Consider the following 25,119-nt stretch of genomic DNA (forward strand, 5'->3'; position numbering starts at 1 on the left):
TGTGAGCAAAGGTGTCTGAGCATGGCCCTCACAATTCAGGACTCAGCCTACACTGATGACCAGTATTTGTTTTCTTTCTTTGCTAGAAAATGCATTTGCAATGGGGCTGCCAGACCATTCCATTGCTGTCTCTCCTTCTCTCCAAGCAACAATCCTCCTCCCACACTGGGAAAGGGGTGTTAGTATCCTAATAGCAGAGAGATTTAACAATCTCTTTCCTCCAGCTTCTTCATGGGTAACTTGAATTCAGTATTTACTAAAAATGATCACAACAGATCATGAATGTGCTGGGGAAAATAATTCTAAAATCTAAATAAATTCTTGATGCTGTTAATATTTAGCATTTATCAACAGTTCTACGAGTTTGGTGGCAATACTAAGCTCTTGAGAAAAGCCCTTATAAACTAAAGCAAGACATTAGTTCAAGAGTGGGGTAGGGAGAGGAGATGTAGCTAGAACAAATACAGTAAGTGGTTAGTAACAAAAGATGTTATTAATGTGTCTAGATCTGACGCAGGAATGTAGAAGACAAACTAAAGCACTGAGATAGGGTCAAGGCCACCATGCTTTCACAAGAATCTGGGAAAAGCAGTGTGTTCAAAAGATTCCCCAATACAAATATTTCTGATTTTGTTCCCTCATATTAGTTGCTTTTTGCCACCTGTGACTCTCGGCTGCCCGAATGATTTTGCAGTATCTAACACATTACTGTGATGCCTTCAAATTTTATTAAGGTTTTCCAATCATTTTCTAGTTTCCTGATAAATTAGCCTGTCAAAAACACTTTTTAAAAGATAGTATAATAATTGAGCTTTGAACATCTGTTAGAATTTGTTGTGGATAAGTACTGAATTGGATAGCCACAAAAATATAATTTATTATTGCTAGTAGATGCTTTTCTGCAGTAAATAATTGCTACCTGGAAAATTAATTTACTTTTTTATTATTAAAATCTTACAGAGAACAATATAAAAAGTACAGACTCCTCAATTCTGTAAAATCCTTGTCATGAGGAGCTGGAATAGGTTTCTTTAGGCTTGCTTATTTTCTTTCACTTGCCATTTTTGAGTGAGATATCCATCTTACATAAATATTTTTTGAGCCAACACTTTATATAATTTTTCTGCCTTGGATGGATATAGGATTCGGTGCATAAATTTATTCTTTACAGAATTAGTCTTTTTTAGGTATACAAACTAAATCATTTAATATATATTTCAAATTTAAGTCTGCTGTCTTTACATATGAAGTCTTATTTTCTACAGATCAATTAACTCCATTTTTACACCTTAGAATCTAGAAATCACAAAATCCACATTTTGAAATAGTTTACATCTGTACAACAGAAAGTCCTGCACCCTCAATAGCAGCTTCAGATTAACATTAGACATTGTGAAATCTCTTTCAAAATCCATTTTAAACAGTAAAACTAAGAACATTTATATAAAACATTTCATATAAAGTTGCTAATCTAAGTACAAATGCTGTGCTTCAAAAGCTCAGATCACTTAGAAAAATGTTCTCTCTAAAGAATTTGAAAATTAAAATGTCTGCATGTTGAAACACATCTTAATTTAAAATACTTATAAATAAGTAGCAATCATCTTATTTTTCTGTGTGACACAATTATGGAATAACAAGGAGGAACATTTTTTGAAGTATATTTAACAAGTAGCTTGTTTCAGACTGGATATTAGCTTGATTTACCATCTGCAGAATTACCAATAACATGATGCATTTATTACCCGTAAAAGCTATTAGCAGGTCATTTTGTTCAGTTCATCATATGTGTCTTGAGACACAATCTGGCGTCTAACAGATTTTCATACATTGATGTCACAGAGAATCAGACTGTTCTTTAATTGATTGTTTCTTGCTAGACTACTTTGATTAAAACAGGTTGTGCTATGTGCTTTTAGTTCTACATTTCTCGACTTTAAATGCATGCCCAGGAAAGGTAGAAATAATTCTCATTTCCCTGGATTTGTCTCATTCAATGTGCATGTGATAGTCCTTGTAATCAAGCTGTTTAAAAACCGTTCCAGTTATTCTAAACCCATTACTCCCTTCCCAATTAATACAATCTACACAATGTTTTAAAAGCTATTCATTTTTCCAGGCCAAATCGTTACAGGATTTTTAGATCTTAAGCCTTGGAGAAATGAGTGCATGCAGAGGAATGGCATCTGAAGAAAGTGGGGTTTTTTCCTTTAATTTACTGAGGGCAGGCTCATAAGCTGGGGTCTAGCAATAGTAAAAGAGTAACTGTTCTATATAACAGGATACAGCAGAATATCTGTGTACATTTTGCTTGGTGCTTCATTTGAAAGTATGGTCTCATCTGGCCCCCAAAGGCCAGGTCTATGCTCCATGGGGAATAGAACATATATTGTGTGGTTTATACTTTTGTTTCTTCAAGAATCAGAAATTTGAAATAAGAAATTTGAAATGAAAATAAATGAAAATAAAATAGTGTTGTTTTTAAGATTAGAAAGTGCAGAATTCTACCCAAAATATTATGGTTAACAAAACTCAGTGTACTATTTGAACTGTGAACTTTCTCTTCTTCATTTGGTGACAATTCTCAGCTGATTTAAATTGGTATAACTACCTAGAAATTAATGGACATGTCACCTTACATTGTCTAAGGATTTTATTTTTTTAAAAACATTCAACTCTATTACTTATTTATGCTAATGATATATAAAAGATTCACTCCACACAAAAACACTATTCATGGACAAAATAAGGTTGGAGTGGTGCATAAAATTTATGCTTTTGTCTTTTTGCCCTAAGATGCAGTTTATCCTGCATGACTTTTTTTTTGATGCTGCACCACTTTTGCTGTCTATAGTTATTCTGCATGTTGGTAACCAATATGAATTGCCTACAAATGTACCCAATACGAACTGCCTACTACCTGCAGTAGTGTGGCTCATTTGTAAAGCTGAGGTCCTGAACATAGTGATTTTTCATTCTTGCTTACACAGTTTGTTGGTTCTTTTATATATGATGAATATAGAAAAATCTGGAAAAAGTATTACGGAAGTTAAAGATAATGATTTCTTGGACATCTTTTATATTGCTGAAATTATTGACTGTAACGTGAAGTGGGATTTTCTATTCTCTTTTTTACATACTACATATAGTATTCTGACTCCAGAGACAGATGCTGCACTATTTATGGCTATGTGGAAGAAATCACCTAGAGAGAGAAGAATTGAAAGAAAATCAAAATGAGAGAGAAGAAAGAGAGACAGAGAGACAAAGAGACAGACAGACAGACAGAAAAAGGGAGTGGCAAAACCTGCATCCTGATGAGTTGCACTTTCCCTCATCTCAGAGACAAGCTCAATATTCTCTTTCCCTAAAGTTTCAACACCTGGTCCTAAGTAAAGTTATAATAATACTAGAAAAACTCTGTTTATCTTTTTTATCATGATTGTCGGAACACAGAGGTACCACAAAAAGCCTGGTGCTACTTGTGCCAGGTAATCCTTTTGTGTTTTCAGATTTACTTTATCCATTCCTAAACAGAAGATACTGTGGCTGGTAAGAGGCCACGTTTATGTTTAGAAGTATCTTAGATTCTAATTAGAGAGAATGAAAATAAGTCACATGATGGGAAAAATAAATTCAGAAAATATAGACATCTATAAAGGCCCTTAAACCATCCTACTTTCTCTTCCCAGCATGACACTAGACAATTGTATCTGTACCATCAAGGCAGCATCTTATTTGGCTTATTTAACACATAAAAGGTAGGTGTATGCTGTGGTTTAACATACTTGCCCCAGCAATGATAGCAGAGTATAGGGTTCATATTTTTAGTGGGTCCTTGGCTCACACCAGCTATATGATAGAAATATTCAGAAAAGATGATCTATTCCCAATATACTCCATGCCAGTACAAACTTGAAGGAAAACTTACATAATTCACGTGTTTACGCAGGTACATAACATTACTGTTTTTCAGCAAATGGCTTGAAGAATACCATTAGAATGACCCAGGGAGACTGGGCACCAGTGATTTGCCCCAACAGGACAAGAAGCAATGGCAAGAGGAACAAATGAGTAGGAAAAAGAGTGATAGTGACAAGTGGCATAAGATCCTTTGGGGAAGGAGAGAAAGGAGACACTTTCAAATGTAGGATGATAATAAAAAAGAAATACTGCAGAAAGGTCAGTGGGAAATACGATAGGACCCAAAGTGAAAGCACTGTATATAAAAAGAGCAGGGGGGGAAGCAGACAAGCAGTCAGCACGAGGCATTGAAAATGCAGTCAAAAGTGTCATTGCTTTTCCAAATGTTGAAGATCCCTGCTTTGACAATTTCCTAGATGTTTCTTTCCAGAAGTTCCTACAGAGTCTTCCAAAGGAGAGGAAGAGCTATTACCAACGTCTTCAATGACTGTTGGTCTCTGTTTTTGTAATGATGCTTCAATGAGGTCTTACTCATTCTCACACCCGGTGTAAAGACCTTCACTTTGAATGCTTGTGTGCCTTCTCACCACTGGAGAATCTTAACTTCCCCAATCTACTTTCTCCTTTGATAGCTTAGACAATGGGGAAAGTTAACAGAAGAAATAGAACACAAATACAGCCAATTTGTTGCATTTTGAATGATAATTAAAAATAATCCAATTCCCATGACTGTTCCGATTGCCTTTACAATCTGAAAGGTGGGCCTCTTGGAGTGAAATATTCCTGAATTACAGTCAAAAGCTTTTTTGCATCACTGAGCTCTGAATTCTGCAAATATCTATATCTTCTGTCACACATAGCTCCTATTACTCTAAATGAGAACTGCTCTTGTGTAAGAGATGGCATGTAAAGACCACATGATGCCCTGTTTATTGAAAAGCACTTAATTTCTGTTTAAGATGCCTTAAGAAATGGCACAATGTTCTTGCACATTTTCATTCTCTCTCCCCCTTTCCCCCCCATTTTATTTCTTTTGTGCCTCTGGTTTAAAGTTTCATGTAACTTTTCTCCCTGTGAATAGTTCTGAATAAGAATGCCAATGGAAACCCTCTATACTGCACAGCAAAAAAAAAAATTCAAACTATCATCAATGCATACAGACATTTGTTCTTTAGTTTAAAGAACATTTGTTCTTTAATTACAAGTCCATTTAAATCTCCAAAAGAGGAAAACACTACTCCTTTACTTCCCCGCTGTTTAAGAACTGGTTAAATAAGTAAAATCTTATATATGTGGGGTGTCTATAAGCTTATCAGAAGACCAAAAATAACTTACATCCTGTAGAGGATTAGAAAATAACTTCACTAATTAATGACATGCAACCATCTCTAGTGAAGACCTTGTCAGTCATTCCAAACAGACATACATCATGTCAATTCTTTTCTGTGGGTGGTGGTGGGGAAGATTATGAGCAACAAATCTTCCTGAAACTACAGAGAAAATACACATACAGAGATTGTAATTACAAGAGTGTGGAAAATTACGAAGGCATTGGAAAACAATGTCACATCTCTTGTAGAATGTGCTCTGAGCCTTCAGCAACCAGAAACTGCCGTTCCTCACTCTTGCTTCTGAATTAAACCGTGAACCTTGGGAACAGACTTGCTGAGATTTTAGCTCAGCACATACTCAGAGGGAAGAGTGCCACCTACTGAGAGCAGGCATTGAAACATGGCTTGTTCTTTCTGATTTAACACATTCTCCCTCTTTTCTTCCTGACAGGTAAAAAGCCATGAGCATATTTTAATATTCCAGCCTAGATGAATATGTATGTTTCCTGGAAGTTCAACATTTAAAAACCTCCCAAAACCAAAAAACATACAGAGTACGATAATTCACATTCAAAGACCCAAACAAGACAACATGACTTTGGAGAACTGGGTTCATCACAGCAGTGACATCCTTTCTTTTGGTTTTGGTCTCCTGATCAGCAATAGAACATAAGAGGCAGTGCATGAGTTATCTACTGCAACAAAACTGAGGAGGAGGGAAGGAATTATGTTTTTGAGGAAAGGAGATGGAAAAAACTGACTCCTCTAGTGAAATACATATTTCTTCACTTTCAGAAGATATTTATAGTGTGAGCAGTGGTCTTTTTATCCAAGAGTATGAGTAGGTCATCACTGAGCTTATTTTTGCAATTGTAGTCCCTGTTCACTTTCCTCTGTTTTACATATCCTTGCATCACCACTGGCAAAAGTGACATGAGCGGAATGTTTTATATGGGATTGAGTTGCAGAGAAATAGTGGTGTAGAATAGATGCCCCATACTACCAATTGCTGGCAGTGTGCTTGACTGCATTCAACAGCGTTATCTGGTTCATGAATACAGATACACCACTTTTTCTACTTTTAAAAGGTATTATGCTATTGCAAGAAAAAAAAATTTTGTTTTAGGCATACAAAATATTTATGGGACCATGCAGCAAAGTGCAGAATAAGGTAGAAAGGAAAAGCACGGGGAAAAGAACAATTTCAGAAGAAGAATGTGCCAGTGATGAGAGGCGTAGTGCTGCTTACTCCTGCAAAGCTGCAGCCTTTCTGTGCCCTGCACGCTCGCCAGCAGCGGGTCAAGGGGCAGAGCCTTCACATGCTAACATAAGGAAAATCAATTTTAGTCCTCGGCGGATTCAACTACTGGAACAAAAGGCAACCCAAGCAATTGGTCTGTGGCACTTCATATACTTCTGGCATGGTGCAGGCAGCCCACCACTCCTAAACCCTGTGCCGGTTCTAGAGCAGCCCAAGAAAAAAATACCTACTGTTGTGAAGTCTCTGGCTTCACAGATACACTCAACTATAACTTTGGATTTGAAGTTGTTAATGAAAAAGTACAACCAGTTCTCTCTGTCTAAAATTATTCTTTAGCCAAACAGAGCTCATTATTTCCTTAAGACAGCCATAAAAACACACAGAGTAAACTAAGGTGGAATGACTGGTTAGCACTAAGCCAAGCTACCAGAAAACAAATGTAAGGTCTAGAATTTATATTTTAATTTAAAAAGTGGGAAACAAGCTCACTGTTTATTTAACATTTAAGTACATGCTACACAAGACCAATCTTTCTGTGCCTCTTTGTCTTGTGGGGAGAAAATTCTCATCAGACCTCCTAATAGCTGCAAAATTGCAAAGGACTCCCTTTTCTCTATTATTACTTTTAAGCTCTAGTAATCAACAGGTCCAAGATAAAAGCAGAATTTAGATGGGGGAAAAAAGTGGGGTGAGGAGGATAATTCTTGTCCTGAAGAATTTACTAGCTAATATCTCTGATTTTCTAGACTTCCTAAAACAATTTTGAATCACGTCAAACACTAAGATAATTTGTGCATGCGTTGTTACATTTGTTACAGAAAATGTTCTTGGGCCTCATTCAGTGACAAAACTAGTCAAGGATAATTCATCCAATATTATCTGTCTAAATCAATGAATCAATTCATGACATCCAGTTATGAAACCAAGAAGACTAGTTGGGTAGACTTTCTGAGTTGATACCAAAGAACTACTGTTTGAAATCATAGACCTGTCTGCTTACTCTGTCCTCCTTGCCAGTGCCAAGACTCTTTGCTGGAGCAAAGCAGCCACGGAGTGCAGCGTGTGGATGCTGCCTTCTTGCCAAGGGGGCAGGGAGTTGGCCCACTGCGCTGAGCCAGTGACACTTGCCATGGCCTGGCTGAAAAACTGACTCATCCTTCTTCATGATACATGTATTTCCTTGAAATGTGGTACAGCTATGTTTATGTACATAAAGGAACTACATAATGACTCCTAATGATAACATAGGAAGTCTAAATTATTTTGGAGGAGTAGTATAAAATGAGAACTGCTAGTTTAATGTCATAATTAAGAACAGCATCATCCAGCTAACACCACACACTGCTAAAGGTGTATAGATCATCTACAGAAGAAAATGTCACACTTCCTTTTACATTACCAGCTCCAGCAGAAGTGTTTAATCTCTGAAAATTTCAAGCTATCTGCTTCAAAATGCCAGAGATTTGTATTTACTTTTCCTCATGAACAGCAGTCCTACTGCCTCCAGCAGGACCTGCCAGATACTGTCCACTAGTTCCCTAACAAGGCCCTCCATTGGGGTAGGAAAGTCTGCTGTGACTCTCATCAAATCAGGGTGACAGACTAATCACACTGGGAGCGCCATGTATGAGAGTGCAGAAATGGGGGGAATATCCCCTGCATGTGTTTTGCCTCCATTACAGCAGTTTAAAGGAAATGCTGTGTCAGTGGTTTTGATATATCCAGGGACTGAATGTAAACAACACGGTACAACTCTAGAAACTGCCATCATAAAATATTTTAAGAGGCAGAGTAGAGTAAAATAAAATAAAAATGTCTTTTTATGTGATATCTCAGAGTAATTCAGGATTTATGGTACCTTAACCTTTAGAATCCAAAATATTAAGCTATGTTTCTTAGAGATAATAACTCGGTTGTCCCTCACTTATGTGTCTTAGATAAAAGCGTACTGCCACAGAATCCATGAATGCTCAAATACCCTTGCGGGCCTTTAGTAGTAAATCTTATGGAATAGCTTATGGCCAATGTAATGGCCCACAGTAGCCTGCGAATATCATGAATTCTAATAATACTTACATCAGTAGAAACATGAAGTAATGTCTCCATTGTAATTAAATGATGTATTTAGAGCAGTGCACTAAATGGTCCCCTAGTGTGTTGGTGATATATTCTAATAGTCTTCTCTTTACAGCCCCCACACGGTAATATTCATGCTTTATTCTGGAGGGCTTTGCTTCTTACTGAACATTTGAATTGCAACATTAAGTGGTAAAGTGGATTACAGCAGACCTCCATGAATATGGATTCAGATCAAGAATCTAAGTGCTTAAAAAAAATAAAATGTTACTATTTAAACAGAATGATTACCAAAACATTTTGATATGGAGGGATGTCACGAGTGCTTTCTTTCTTTTTTTTTTTTAACACACACATCCTGGACCCAGCTCAAATTTGCTGCAATTTAATACTGAACATGGGGAGACATCTGAGTTTAATTCACCTAAATAATTTGCACTGCAGTTACAGAATTTAATTTTGGTTATTTAAGACATAAATTCATTTTAATAATTATGTTACTACTGTATTTTAAATGTAATCTGAAAAAAAAATCAGACTACACTACATTGTCAGCTCATAAAACTGCTGCTGATTGTAAATGGTTCACATTTATGAAAGGAGTATCTGCTGCTTCAGAGAGAGAGAAAAAATCTCTTTTCTCCTGATTAGGTAGCAACAAAAATGTTCATTTATGTATTTCTACTCTTTATTTTCCCAGTAAATCAGCCAATAATATAACAGCTGGAGGTATTAAGGGCCTGAGGCAAAGCTAAGGGCACTTCAATATATCCAGGCATGGCCAGAAATTGTGGAATATTAGGAAGCATATTACAGTACATGTAAAACTATGGCTGACATCTTATTATGAAGCTATATTTTATATTATTTTTAAAGAAAAGCTGATTTTAGCATTTGAAAAAAAAATCAGAATAAAACCATCTCTATCAATAAGAAGTTTTATTAAAAGGTTCTGTTCATTCAGGGTGTCTCAGCTTTTCCAATAATTACTTGTGAAATACTGTTTCCTTCTGGCACTCATACTAAACAAGCAACATTTTCAGAACACTGCTCCAAATAAATTCTCTAGGAATTCATGCATATGGCATATAGATTTTCATATGATTAAGCGTCAGTTACCCATGCACAGCATTGCTTGTCTTTACTTAAGTCAGCCAATATTTTTGTTATGTAGTGCTTTCTGGAATAACTGATGTTCACGTAGGAAAAGCACAGAGTTTTTTTGTTTGGTTGGTTTGGGTTGGGGTGGTTTTTTTCGTTTGTCTACTTCAGGGTCAGTAACTAAATCATCAGTGTCGTTTTTGGAAATGAATGAGCTCTGTAGTTAGAGAGACCCTACAGAAGGTCATGTATTTTGCCATCACAGAGTCATTCAGTTGAAAACATGCCTAGGTTTCCTGGCCATTTGCACAGTCTATTTGGCTACATCTTTCTTTGGATAGTACATTCATGGTCACCTTCACTTCAGACTTTGAAAAGACCACTTTGACCTTAAACTTCCAGAAGCAGATCATCCAAATCTAGACTCACTGTAGGGCAAACTGCTGAATGAAGCAACTGTTGTACGTCAAAAATGCTTTAACCTTTAGAAAATAATAGCTTGAGTTTCCAAAGGGCATACATTTAGAAAAGGTGCAATATTTCCTGCTCTAACCCTAAATTTTACCTATTCCTAGAAGTGATAGTTTTTAACATTTAAAAGGATACTGTTTACATTTCTCTAATTTCCAGATGCCTATGCCCTGGCACTTTCTGTCTAAAGTAGAGACGCCAAAATATAGTGTCCTGACAGTGTTTCTAGATTACTCCTGATCTGACAGAAGAAAGTTTTTGTTAAAAAAAAAAGCAGATCTCATTAAAACTTTTTTCTTTTTTTTTTCTTTTTTTTTTGCAAACCAGCCAATTTTGCAGCCATAAAAGGTCTGGATAAGATATAAAACCTATCTTGTTAATGCAGATTATTTTGAACATCTTTAACAACTGCACTTACTCTTCCACTTGGTAGGATGATGGAGCCCACAGAAAGCCAGCCAGGGAAGGAGTAAATTTAATGTAAAGGCTGACAATGCTACATGATGTGTCCTGCTCTGAGGAGCCTGCTGAAAGGCCACTTTGAGAAAGAGTTTAGTTTTTGGCTTACCAGAGCTCCAGGTACTTCCCATCTGTCACTCGGAAAGTCCTGGTCACAGATAGGAAACTTTGGAAAGAAAATGTTGATTCTGGACTTATTTTAATTTTGTTAGAGTACTCCCAAGAAGACAGACTAGAGAAAGATCACTTTGATCAAGACAGATAATTGTCTTTTTGGATATTACCCCAAGGAAAGTCATTCAGTCTGGCTACAAACATAACAATGAGTTTTCAAACCATTTGGCCCAAGAGACTCTATGTAAAGAAATTAAGGACAATTCCTTAGGATGAACTGGAGACCATGGTCTGGGTAACAGACTCACAGGAAAGGTCTAAATATCACATAAAAGATCAAAAATTTTCAAACTTTACAACTGGGATTCCTGGCAGAGGATGAATCTGACCTCCAGCCAGAATATACTTGGGCAAGAGCCCCAGTCTTCTCTGACTCCTGAGTATTTAGGAAACTAATTCACTACTTTGACTTTGAATACCCTCAATGGCATTCCTAAGATAATTGTAATTAGGTGCTGCCAAAGGGAAGTTCATCTGTCTAGGAGATAAGGTATTTTATGGGGTTAGTCCAAGACAGTAAAGTTACATGTTAAATATATTCTAAAATACCTAATTGAAATGAAAATGTATCTAAGGTAAACATAAAAAACCATCACAGTCTATTAATTGTTAATTCCTGTTTGACTGAGAGATGAGGAGGGAATAAGTATCACTATAACTCTTTGCCATGGTAAAAAAAGTTTCATCAAAATATAAAAAATACTAATGCTCATTAGGTGCTTTCCAAGCCCCATCTGATCAGCCAACTGTAGGTCCTGTTTAGATCTTAGCAATATAGAAAGAAAAAAAATGAACCATTGCTTCTTTTTGTCAGTAGGTTAGCACACCAAAAAGTTATTCCATGTAATATTTAAAGGAATTCTTTGTAAGAATTTTTCTAGATTGTATTCTCACATTTGCACAATTCAGATACTTAAATTTCTGACACTTTTGAGAAAAGTAAAAATTATTGCAAGGCAGAAGACTATGTACAATTAGTGTAAAAACAAGAAAAGAAAAAGTAAACCAGTCTTGAAGGAATAGCAAGTTCAGTTACTACCTGAACTGACATCTTAGTACAGAAGATGTACATAAAACAGCTAGAAAATTTCCACCTAAAGCCATTAAAAGCCCCTTTAATTTCATCCTCTGTTTTGGGAAATTTTCCAATGCCATGATATTTTAGGCATTATATGTGAAACACAGCTGTGCCTTCAAGCTTAGGAATCAACCCTCTAGTCCGTGCACTACAACTGGTACACCCAAAACACAGGTTTCATCTTCAGGGAAGCTTCCAAGATGCTTTATTAGAACAACAACTGTAGTATGCTGGCTGGAATTGACATTTACTTAATTTTTATATTAATTATACTATTCTCACCTTTTCTACCAGTCCCACTGATATTCAGAGCATGCGAGGGGATGCATGTGAAGCAGTAAATGCACTTGTGCTATGTCTTCCTCACTTTCATGTGATGATAGAGTTATCACAGAGCAGAACTACTCTCAAATTTCAGAAGTTTGACCTACTCAATAATCCCAAAGAAGGCAGCTGGCACTTTAGCAATCTGAGATGTGAAGACAGCAAAGGCTGATGAGATTTCTAGTGAAGGACAGGGGTGGATGGGGAGTGTTGAAGCCAATGATTATGAGAGTGAATCTGAAGCCCACCTTATGGAAGAGTTGCAGTTCTACAGCACCAATAGAAAGCTTAAAAGACTGCTAAAATGCATTTTTTAAAAAAAATAATTTTCAAGATGCAAAGTTTCTGTCTGCCAAGCTGAAACTGGTTTGTACACAATTTTGTCAGATTTCCTAGTTTAAAAATTATTCCTTTATGTCTTTATATTCTGATAGACACCAAGTATGGGTTCTAAATGGCTATTAATATACAACTTTTCTGAATATAGATATTAGGAACACCATTAAGCCACTCATTGACATTATGTACTTTAGAGCAGTAAATAATAAGTGGCTAGGCATTTATTGAAATGTCTCTTTAGCCTTATGAACCCTGTGGATATTAATATATGAGGATTTAAAGAATTCATATTTAAATTATAATACAATTCTTAAAAAAATATTACCAAGAGTTAGTTATTATTTGTAATTAGCAGTATTCATCACAACACTTCATAGAGGTAGCCAACGATCAGGAAGACTATTTATACAGACATGGAAGTAGAAGCAATGTTTTGTGCATTTAAGGACACTCACCCTGAGTTAATGACCTAGGAATAAATTGAAGTCCAGTATCCCAACTCCCTTTTCTCATGCCCTATCTACACTACAGTTCCCTGTATCTTGGATCTCTGTAGCTGGATCTTGAGAGATTTTGCTACATGCACTTGTCTAACCAGAACTTTAACTTACCGTTTTTCTCCTTAAGAAGCATTTATTAGTACATGTTAATTAAAATCATTTAAAGATGAAAACAGTGATAGAAACAAAGAACAGCAAGAAGAAAGAGAAGTATTTCTAGATGCTGCAACTTCTGGCCATGGGCACTGCTGTGTCTGAGAACATTTCTGGAGGTACATAAAAGACCAAAAATTGTACAATTGTTTAGAAAAAGGCACTGTCTGTCACTGATTGAAGATACGTGGTATAAAAATTACAGCTTTTTTATGTTATTAGGAAAATAGTAGGCACAACTCAAGGGTTATGCTCAGATCCAACATTCATTTGCATTGTAAACACTCAGAATGACCATTATCATATGGAAGCCTATATCAGCTAGAAGACCAACTTTCCACACCACATGTGTACATTTCTCTTTATCATTTTCCCAATTTTAGCCTCCACCATGTACAAAAATTCTGGGCATAGGACACAATAAAATTTAGTAAGTGATCAAGTTACAAAGAGAGATTAAGACTACCACATTAAATGCAAAATCCTTGTAATTTCTCATCATATGAAGTAGGCAGGTATAATTTTTTCCTGAAACTGCTCTTGGGGCAGAGCAACTGTACAGAGGCCTTCATCCAAGAAAACTAACTATATAATCCAGCTTTTTGTTTCTGACCATTGTGTGGCATAATGTTTGCATGTACTTACCATGAAAAGTATATGTTTTCACTTCTATTTTTACACATATTCCTATTTTTCATACCTGTTGATTTTTGGAAGCATGCCTCAAAAAATCTTCCCAGCAGCAAAATAGCAGCAAGAGTCAAATTCTCAAAAGTAATGAGAAAAGATAAGAAAGGTAGTTTCTGTGTTTCAGTTTTTGCTGTTGTATTGAAACCTCAAAAGCTGTTCTAAATTTAATTTGCACGATCTTCTATACATATTAATAGTAATTAACAAATTAATAGCACTGCATTGGCTGCAGAACAAACAAATAAAAATACAGATTGGAAGATAAAACCAACTCCAAATCTTTTGTCATCGTTTAACCGCAGGGAGCAGCTCAGCCTCACACAGCTGCTCGCTCAGTCCCCACCAACGGGATGGGGGAGACTGTCAGGATGGTAAAAGTGGGAAGACTCGTGGGTTGGGGTAAAGATGGTTCAATAGGTGAAGCAAAAGCCGGGCACACAAGAAAAGCCAAACAAAGCATTTATCCACCACTTCCCATGGTGTGGGAGGTGTTCAGCCGTCTCCAGGGCAGCGGGGCTCCATCACACCCAACAGTGGCTTGAGAAGACAAACAGCATCACTCCAAATGTCCTCCCCTTCCTCCTTCTTCCCCCCAGCTTTAGATACTGAGCATGAAGTCATATGGTCTGGATTATTCCTGTCTTACCTGTGACTACTCCGAATCTCCCATGCACCTTCAACTTCCTTGCCAGTGTAGCAGTACAAAAAGCAAAAAAGGCCTTGACTCTTTGTAAGCCCTGGTCAGTAATAACAAAAACATCTCTCTATTATCAACCCTGAGTTCAGCACAAGTCCAGAACATAGCCCCATACTAGTCACTGTGAAGAAAATTACCCCCAGGCAAAACCAGCACATCTTCGTGGCCTGACTTCTGCCAAGTGGGTAACATTTGACAATCTAAGGAATAATTTGCTATATCAAAAATTATTTACATTTTCATAACTGCTTTTTGGAGATTAACACAAAGATATTTCATAACAAAAAAAGTAAAACACCTTTTAAAGATTCTAAAATGATAGAGAGCAATATCCAGTGAAGCAGGAAAACCTTTCAAATATAATACCAAAGAAAAAGTAGAAGTTCAGTACTAGATTTATCAGCTAAGTGGCATATCAAAACTAAGCTATGAAGAGATTTGCATTTAGTTTTTCCATAAATTCTTACACTCTTGTTGCACATATTCTACTTTTCTTTTTTTTTTTTTTTCTTTTAATTAAACACTGTCTAGGAAAAGATACTGAGGAAGACCATTTACCAGGCTTATGTGATATTCTGGTTTTCATATCTAAAGTAAGATAAAGGCCCTGACTTGGCTCACAAGTAGAGAAGGAAAATAAAAGGTTGTTATCACATCCTGTAAGGTTTTAGACTTTTACTGACATGAAAAACAACATCATTAAATTTGTAGAAGTGTTTTCTTGATGTCCCAGATTGTAATACCAGTGGTCTGAAGAGTCAGGGTTGTGATGTATTTGGTGGAGTTTGATGAACTAATTTTGCTATGTGTGGTGGCTCTAACCAGTCCCATTAAATCTTTTCTTTGATAAGCATCAAAATCACACAAAATCGTGTGTGTTATGTGTGCATAGGGTCTCACATATGTGCATCTTATCGGTCATACTACAATTTATCAGATGTTGTCTCTCTGAATTCCTAGCTTCTTTACAAATATTTACAATGTTAGAGATAGCTTGACCCAGTTCAGAATCATGTGGGCATGTGGGATACCCACATAATTACTAGTGTGTATTTTGCTACATGGTGATAATGGGTCTAGTAGTTTAGACATGTGATTATGACTCTGTGCCTTCTGTATATTTATTCCATGGTTCCCTTGTGCATCTGTTATTTATTTAAGTATTTTTTTTTACTGTTAGCTCTAGATATATTTATGCCAGTGAGCGTCTTTTCCATTAAAGACCATACAGAGGAAAAAGTAATGCAGCAAGAAATGCTCGCACATTAGGTAGTGCAACAAGGGACTGAAGCACATTTCATCAAGAGTAAAGCGTTGAACATTGTATAAGGTATAAAAATAGAATGAGCTAGTAAGTTTGACTTTCTCGTACTGTGTATTCCAATAGGCAATTTGTATATATACTCTGTTAGAACGTAAAAGCCTAACAGTGAATTGAAGTAGCTAAGCCAATTCATTTTTTCAATAACAAGGCAATTATTTCACAGTAAATGATTGCAGATTTAAAGCATGAACTGATAACTATTTGTATATAAATATAGTGAAATCTAAATGAGGCTAGTTTTACAATGATCTGTGATAATAAAATACTATGTATATTTGGATGAGCACTGAGTAAGAGGCAAGGTCTCTCAAGTGCAGAGATCTTTGTCTTTAAAGTAAAAAGTTCAGCAATGCATCTAAACATGCAAAGCTTCATATACACCTTTTAAATCATTTTTGTTTTCATTTTTAAATATCCATTTTGTAGCTAATTTAATAAAGTAGTTGAAATTTAGGGTATAAAACTCAGCATTGCTTAGTGTAGGATGAGGGGGCAGTTAAAGGTCATTTCATTAGAGGTGAAAGACAGAAAAAATTGCAGAAAAAGTATGTTGAAAATCTTTTTTCTGCCGTTTCAATTTCAATCTGACAGGGACTTGGCAGCTAACAGCAAAATCTGGGAAAGCCATGAACAAGGTTCAAAGCTGCTTTTTAAACGATAGCAAGCAGAAAAAAAGAAACGTGGAAAATAGACTTACTCTTTTTTTTCCCCTGTACTAGATTAGGACAAACATAACATACCAGGGAAAGGTTTGAAGACTGAACAATTCTGCACTTACCATTGATCAATACTAAAAGTATTGTTTTCCTGAAAGAAACAAATTATACTATTACATATACCCAACCATTGTTTACCTATCCAACAGTGAGAAAATGGGAATGTCTTTAAGTTCTTTTGAACATATGGACACTCATATACACTGTGACGTGTCACAGAATAGACCAGTACAGATTAAGCTGGTGACCAGGAGAACTACGAATCGACACATTCCACAGCAGAAAATAAACAAGCAAATAACAGCAAACTAAATGTGTCATAAGCCCTACTTTAAATTGACTACTTTGTTTTAATTTGTTAATGGTTCATAATATACTGGAAATGCACTGTAACACATTAATTATTCATTGAAATTTTCTTTTAGTAGCACAAAACCTCTGAATAGCAGCTTCTTTAGGGGAAGAAGTAGAGGAAAGCTGCTGACATACCAGCAAGTCTCCAGCATTTTCTTGGAAGCATTTAATCCTCTATCTCTACAAAAAAAAAAAAAAAACCAAACCAAACCAAACCCAACCAAAAAAAAAAAAACCACAATAATTTTGAAGCTTATGCATTCACACAGTTCTGTCCCTTTTAGATTTGTCTGCATAGCTACTATCTCAGTTGGATGTATTTGTTTCTCCTTAGAGACTTATTCATATAACAAAGATTACAGCAGCCTCTCAGCTTTAGCATAGCTCTTCAAGTTCTATGGCCCTGTCCAGCCAGAGCAGATAAATAGAGGAGGCCAAACTGCAGGGTCAGTTAAGTAGGTGATGGAGAGGGACAGTGGTTTGATGGGGGTAAGTACTCAATTGCAGTCATTTTAGACATTGATCATTAATTAAGTTCCAAATGTGTTCAATAAGTCAGCTACTCCTGAGTTTATTTTTTTATTGTAAAGGAAGAGGAGGTCTTCCTGTGATGAAAACAATTGAGATCACAACCGTATGCTTTATATATCTCACATTTCAGAAAATTCAAAGTCTGGAAAAACAAGGAAGTTCTTAAAAAAATAAAGATTTAGCAGGACCAAATTGAAAACTAGGCTTTTGCAAGCCTGGTTCTGGAAAGAATCTTAGCTACTACATATGGAGTATTGCAAAACCTTTAGCTGCACTCATCAAAGATAAAAAGGAGTCTGGAACACACAACAGATGCACCCCCTATGAAAACTGTTTTTGATATGAACAAAAAAGTGTTGGCACTGCAAAGAATATTAAACACCTTCACAATCAGCTAAAACCACCACTTACATAATTTCAATATTCAATGACTGCCAAGGACTGTCCTTGGGGTATTTTGGACAAATCAAATATTTGACCTCAGTTTTGGACTGTTTACAGTGAAGAATAGACTTCTCAAAGTAGCAACCAATATTTAAACTAATTTGCTCTTTATTAATGGTAATTATGGAAAAATAGTAACTCATTATTTACTTATTAACACATTTAATAATTTCACATTTTACAACTAAATCTCTTTTAAAAGATATAAAAAAGAGAACTTAAGCTACAAACATTAATATTACTGGGTTCTGTGTTTTTTCTGTTTCTTTACAGAATGGCTGTACTACAAAGCTATTTGTTCATGTCTTCTACAGATTCCTGTAATATCACTCATTTAAAAACAAATTTATTTTAATTCTGATCTGCATTACTTACTGCAAGGAGTTCTGCAAAAATTATCTATTTTGTGATAGATAATACAAAGACATTGAAGAAGCCTGAATTAGTTTTCCAGATGGCTCTTGTTTAGCACACCCCCTTGAAACTGCTTCCTACCAGGCAAAGGCAAATCCAGGCAACTCATAATTCCTCAAGGAGTCATTCCAAACCTTTTGACCAGGATCAATCCACGCTAATGTCTTATTAAAAAGGAACACTCTGCTACTAAAGGAAATATTTCTATTATTTTTAATTTATAAGAACATTTTGCACAGTGGATTCTTCTTGTCTTCAGATCATCCGTCTGCCTTTCATGGGCTATTGCTTTTCAGAGGCAGCTAGCTGGGGTTGCTGTGAGATGGACAAGAATGCTGACTAACAGGATATTTCCAGGGAAAGGGGTCTGTTCCAACGTCACATTCACCATCATCTCTGTGCATATCCTCACAGGTTTATTTGAGATTTGCTATATCAGAAGAGACCACTGTCATCCTGTGTAATACAAGTTATCTAATTCACCCAGTTATGCCTAAACAATCCTCTGTACAGTGGTGAGTAACAGAAAGGCATTCAGACCTTTGTAAGGCATAAGTAGTGGAAGGACCTACCATTTCACTTTGGAGTTGGTTTCTGTGATTAATTATCATCAGCATTAAAAATGCATGCCTCATTTCTTGACTGAATTTATCTTGCGTCTTCTGAATACCGGTTCTTGAGATGTCTTTTCTTCCTCTGACAGACTGGTAAGTCCTTTGGCACTCGGCATCTCTCACTTTGTAAAGTATGTATACACTTTCAACACAGATTCTTCTCCTGATAAGCTCAAAGTCTTGCTATATAAGACATTTTCTCCATCTCCCAAATAATTTCTGTGGTCCCTTCTTGAACATTTTCCAATTTTCAACATCTTTAAAAAAAAATGAACAGCAAAGGTAGATACAGCATTCTGACATACTACTCTCATTTATAATATCCAAAGATTACACTAGGCCCCATTGCCACAGTATCTACTGGAATCTCATGTTTAATTGCTTGTCCACTATGACCTTTAAATACTTTCCACCCACTCTACCAAAATACAGCTCCTCATGCTGTAAGTATGAATTGGTTTGTAGATATATATGACTGTGTATTTCTTTCTATTAAACCATATTTTGTTTCAATACGTTCGGGTGATAAAAAATAACTATGCACAGTGTTATCACTGACAACTTTGTGATCGATACTCATTTTTATGACACCAATTTTACTCCCAGCTTTATAATCTTAACTAAAAACAGAGTAAAGTTATAAAAATTCTGAGGAATTGCCTCCAAAGTATGGGGATTTTTTGTTGATATTGACAACTGTTGCTATAAGTGTTTAAATCTGTGTTATCATGCATATGTTATGTTATCTTTCCTTTTTCTGGAATTATATAGGTGGAATTATATTCCATGAAACATTTAATGCTAATTCTTTACAGAAGAATCTCATTGGTAAATCAAGAACTTGTAATTTTCACAGAACAATATGATAATCAGTCACAGTTTTATAACTAGCTCATTAAAGGCAAGAATATTTTAAACAGCAAATGGTCTCATAATAGCAAAAAATGTACATACTCTACTAGGTGTCAGGATCTTGAGGTAAAGCCTAAAGTGCCTTTAATATTTTTCTAGCACCTTGGCTATTATAATTTCTTTCAGAAAAATAAAATCCTTTATTTCACAAAATGATCAAGAAAATGAATGCGCATCTACTGATTATAATCAATCCATATAATGGGAAGATGCCATAAAGGTATTAAGAATATGTGCAAGATGACAAAATAGATGTTCAGTTTCTGGCACTCACACATGGTCATAGAGGGGATTCAGTATTATCAGAATTTATTGAACCTCTGTTCAATTTCTCTGATATTACCCATTTTGGACTACCAAGGTCAGAAATGAAAAGAAGCGAAGACAACCTAGGAATATGGCAAAAACAATCTTGTGAATGCTGGGTTTGGTGTTTTAGAAACAACCCTCACAAAAAGGTGAATTGCTTTGTATTTATCTTGTAAAAATTCTGAAAAAATCTACCTATGCTGGAGCAGAACCTAATATTGTTTAGAAAAGAATATAGTATGTTGTAATTTCTGTTGGACTGTAATGGCAAATTAGGAGGAGATATGCAAGGAATTGTTAAAGGTGCAGAGGCCCATTGTCTGTGTGCTTGATACTCCTTGAATTTGGGTGAAATGCACTGGTTTCCTTCACAGTTTTGTTTGCACCACCAGTCTTGATGTTGACTAGTGGCAAGTTTACTGGACGTCATTCAAGGATGATAAAGAGCAAGCACGGTCTTGCAGCGGCAGTGAAGTATCCAGAGATCCTTGGTTTCAAATACCCTTTGAAGCATAGAAAACCATCTAATGCCATCAAGGACACATAGCCTAAAGATCTGTCCAGTTCAGCTAGGAGTAAGATCCAGAGTTTCTAAGTTTGTAGGTTTTTCAAAAAAAGGTATATGAAAATACCCTTAAAGCTGTTTGTTATAAAACTCACTAAACCATTCCTAAATTAGTTGTGTAGGCTATGCAGAATAGTCCTATACTGCAAAAATGAAGAGTTTGTTTGGAGTGAACCATTTACTTTCATAAACTCACACTAAGAAACTCTTTATACTATATTAAGATGTTTCTCTCTTATCACCTACAACCACCGAATGGAGAAAGGGAACTAATGTAGCTGTCAACTGTCAGCAATCTCTGAGCATCCCAGGATAAATGAATCCTCAAGGAGTAATTCTGCTGAAGTCACTAACAGATAAATTTGGGCTCTTAGTTCAACTGTAGTTCTCTGAGGCAGAGAACCCTTGGGTTTTTTATTCTATTCTCTCATATGTCCCCGCAAAGGGACTGTCATTTCTATGTTCTTATATCTGGATTCTAACACCTGTATGATCCATAGACAATAATGATACAAATATACTGTTATTTAAAAACATTTGACTTCTAGTGGAAAATATGTACCATCTATATTACACATATATCATACATATTCATCTGCACATAAGGGTGGGGATTGTTTTATAATTTTAAATCCAAATATTAAAGAACTTTGTCCTGTTCCTATATATTCTTTTAAATTTACTATTCACTTTTCTGAAATGAAGCAAGGAAAGGAGAAACAATGAGAGGTGGCTCTAGTTTGCTTCAGGATGATGTGTTTCAGCTTATGGTGCTTTACTGTGTCTCTCAAACCACACCAGTACTAGATATCTCCCTGTGGAAAGCAGCAATTACCTTCAATCTCTCTGATCTGAAGTAATCCCTGCTACATGCACAGCTCATTGTGAGTGATGAGGGCCTACTGTTTGCTGAGTCTAAAACCAAATGATCTTTCACAAGCAAAATTTAAACTTGAAATAGGATTCTCTGGCTCTTGATTCCTACTCTATTTTTTTGGTGTACTTTATATATTCCCAAATAAGGTTCAGGCTGGCTACAGATGGTGCTGGTGGGTAATGAGACAGGCTCAGAAGCCGCTCCAGTTCCCAGGGGAGCGTTCTGTAATGGAACTAACTATGTATTGTCCACCTTATACACTAGATTTGATTTTGGACTATTTGCCCAACTGTGTTTGTTTATTGCTTAGCACTGGAGGGCTTCCATTAACTCTGGGTTGATTGAACATAGATTATGGAGCTAGGAGGAACGGAGCATTTTTTTCTTCTGAATGCTGATGTAATCCCTTTTCTTTAGCAGAGCCTTTAGCCCCTTCATCAATAGTAACTGTTAGAAGTAGTCTGGTGTCTACACGATGCTAGTGAGAGACAGGTTTTTTTGAGCCTTTGAATAAGCTCCATGTGATTTACTGAAAATAAATACTTCCAAAGTTTGTAGAACCACAAAAATTTTAAAACATTGTCACTCACAGATGAGAATAGAAATGGCCATCTTTCATTTGGGGAGAGGTTATTATGAAGGATCCCACACATATTGTTCACATAGCATAAGAACATTTTTTTGCAATTCTGGACAAGCTATATTAGGGAGATTACCTTTATTCAGCGTGCACAGTCTCAACACAGAGATGTGCATATGTGGGAAGAGATGGGGGCACAGACCTCAGCGACAGTGCAAGCATTAGGATGTTTTTTGAGTTTACATCTGGAATGTTTGTCTTAGAAATATAGATCTGGCCTGCCACATGGAATTAAAACTATTTCAGATATGACATCACAACCCATAGAATAGGCTTAAGCACTCAAATACAAGCCAAGAAAAATGCTCTTCTGGTTATCTCACTGTGGGTACACTGGCACAGCAAAGTCAACCAGCCCCTGTGAAATTTAACAGGGTGTTGGGAACAGCAAGGAAGCGGAAGACAGGGAGCAATGTCCCACAGCACCACCATTCACACCTGCTTTTATGACAATGTTTCAAGTATGAAGAAGAAAAGCTTGTAAACAAAAGCAGAAGGAAGCCACAAACCACAGATGAAGTCTCTGCTTAAAAATAAATTTTGTAATGAAAGTTCATAATATTCAAATGAATTGAAGAGGCCACTTGATTACAAGCATTTTTTGGTTTTCCTTTCACTCTAAAATAGTTATCTATTCTTTTGTGTTTTACATGACTGCACAGCACAGTGTATGGTCACTGAGAAAACTAATTTCTTTTTGTTTCCAGCAATAGTAGCTTTGGAGAATTCAATCACAACTGGAAATTCAGAAAACTAGTCCCAGGCTATTAAAAGAGGAAGTTAGATTTAAAAGCATTTGCCACAAAGGCAAAGTCATACATTCCTTTCTGTATGACAGTAAGACAACAGTGCACGAATACCAATGTTGCTGAAAACTCATTCATTAAGTGAGTAACAGGTAAGTCCCTCACTTTTTGAAGGTTTTTTTTATGTGATAGCTTCAGATTTTTCACTGCCTTAACAAATATTAAAACAATACTTAGACTTAATTCTGTTTTGCAGAGAGGATAACCGAGACACACAGGAGTAGGCTCACAAGGAGAAGCTTACATGCCTCCTTAGCTGCTTTTCTCAGATACCAACTGCATCTCTGTTGCTGTCAGAACCCAAAAGTTCACAGCATGTATGACCATTATCTAAAAATTATTAAGCCACTCATCGTCTGTTTTGAACACAGGGTAACAAAAATTAACAAAATAGATGTTCATCTACATACTTTGGTTTATGGTATGACAAGTATTGACTAGAAATGTTTAAACTGAGGTCCTTTTTCAATGACTGCCATCACAAAGCGAGCATGGAGTCAGCCACATTTTCTCTCAAACATTTCATCATAATCAGGGCTATGATGGAGGCCACAAAAGAGGCCAGATTCAGCAGGAAGGACTGGGAGTAACCCTGGAGTCATTTAGTAGCTTTTGTTTTTCAATGGGCAGAGTGGCTTTGAAAGCATCGCTGAGCTGCCTTACATAGGAGCAAGGGCTCCTTTCCAGTCAGGTTTTTAAATCTTTGGTATTTCCTACTTCTCAGCCCGTAAAGCTGTTTTTTCACCATGCTGGACTTGCTCACAGGAGTTCCTCTATTTGGCACTCATGGTCCCATCTGTAGTGTGGGAGATCCACCCCTTGGGGATCCACACTTGGCCCAAGGAAGCTTCAATTACTGTATGAAACTTTCTCCCCACTTACCATTAGGAGGAAAGGCACCAGATAATGGAAAATATCTCATTTGAAAATACTTTGCCAGTCATTATGGGCAATATTTCGAGGCTACATACTAGAACAAAGAAATGGCATTTTGACCTCCCAATTCTAAAATCATAACAACCTAGTGAGTAAAATTAGGAGTTCAGCTATGTTTTCTGAATGACTTTTGCCAGTGGATTTTTAGCAACATCTTCATTTAAATGTCCCTTTGCCGGAGTTTTCAGAATAACCAGCAGTCAGAGTCAGATTGGTCTTGCATGAACTGAATGAAGAATTTCCATTTTAAGGTCTTTTCTGCTTACTTTTAGGTTTTGTTGATGTGACTTTGTGTCTCTCTGTGTTTGAGACTACTTTGGGGACCTCATGCAGTAAGTTACAATGATGGAGCATGACAGTCAGAATAGCACACACTATTAGCTAGAGCTCAACTCTATTACAGTACTATGTTTGGTGACACAGAATCAAGAGACTCAAGGATACAAGGTCAAAGGTAGCAAAACATTACATTAATCTGTTCTGTTTGCAGGCACAAGTACGTCAATCTCCAAGTATAACACAGTGTTGACTGTTTAATTATAAGAACCCAAGTGTTAAGTGTTTTATTCAATATTAAAAAACTCCTTTATCTCTATAAATTAAAAAAATAATTAGAAAATACCACATTATTTATCTTAGTATATATAAGCAGGAGTTATTTCCCCTTATTTTATTAACTCATTGTTTACTAGTAGTTTTGTGAAGGAGTAGTCAATATACTTGTAATAAATAAAATGTACAAAAAGGTGTAACAAAAAAAAAAGAGCACTTAGATTCTAAATTTGACAAATTTAAACTATTTGAAACAAACACAGGTGTACCGTTTCTTGGTAAAGGAATCTAAATTTGCAACTATGTACTAAAGTATCATGAATTGTGTTTATTTTCATTATGAGTAAGAAAAATATTATAGCCTTATTATAAGGATAATTCTTGCTTTGAAGATTAATTCATTTTGTAAAGGTAAAAGATAAGTATTAACTGAAGCACAGAGGCACATATATATAAGTGGGTTTGGATAATAAAACAAACCACAACTATTCAAAAAATAAAGGCCAAGAGAGATTATTGGTTACAGCAGGAAATTTCTGCAGTGGTC

General features: G+C 36.1%; 2 protein-coding genes across 3 annotated transcripts in view; both read right to left on the reverse strand.

Moving 5' to 3' along the window:
• The window catches only part of FIGN (fidgetin, microtubule severing factor), a 342,028-nt gene that overhangs the window by 177,115 nt on the left and 139,794 nt on the right, over positions 1 to 25,119 (reverse strand). The gene's annotated exons all lie outside the window — the stretch shown is intronic.
• The window catches only part of GRB14 (growth factor receptor bound protein 14), a 298,766-nt gene that overhangs the window by 29,384 nt on the left and 244,263 nt on the right, over positions 1 to 25,119 (reverse strand). The window contains exon 14 of one of the 2 annotated variants that reach the window (XM_051787278.1): positions 19,214 to 19,232. The exons of the other annotated variant lie outside the window; for it this stretch is intronic. The gene's annotated coding sequence lies outside the window, so the exon portion shown is untranslated. Of the gene's footprint in view, positions 1 to 19,213; positions 19,233 to 25,119 lie in introns of those variants that run through there. 2 annotated transcript variants of the gene reach the window in all.

The sequence above is a fragment of the Manacus candei genome, unplaced genomic scaffold (genome assembly GCF_025592945.1).
Source record: "Manacus candei isolate 608988 ecotype Guabito, Panama unplaced genomic scaffold, ASM2559294v1 h1tg000023l, whole genome shotgun sequence".
Taxonomy (NCBI): Eukaryota; Metazoa; Chordata; class Aves; order Passeriformes; family Pipridae; genus Manacus; species Manacus candei.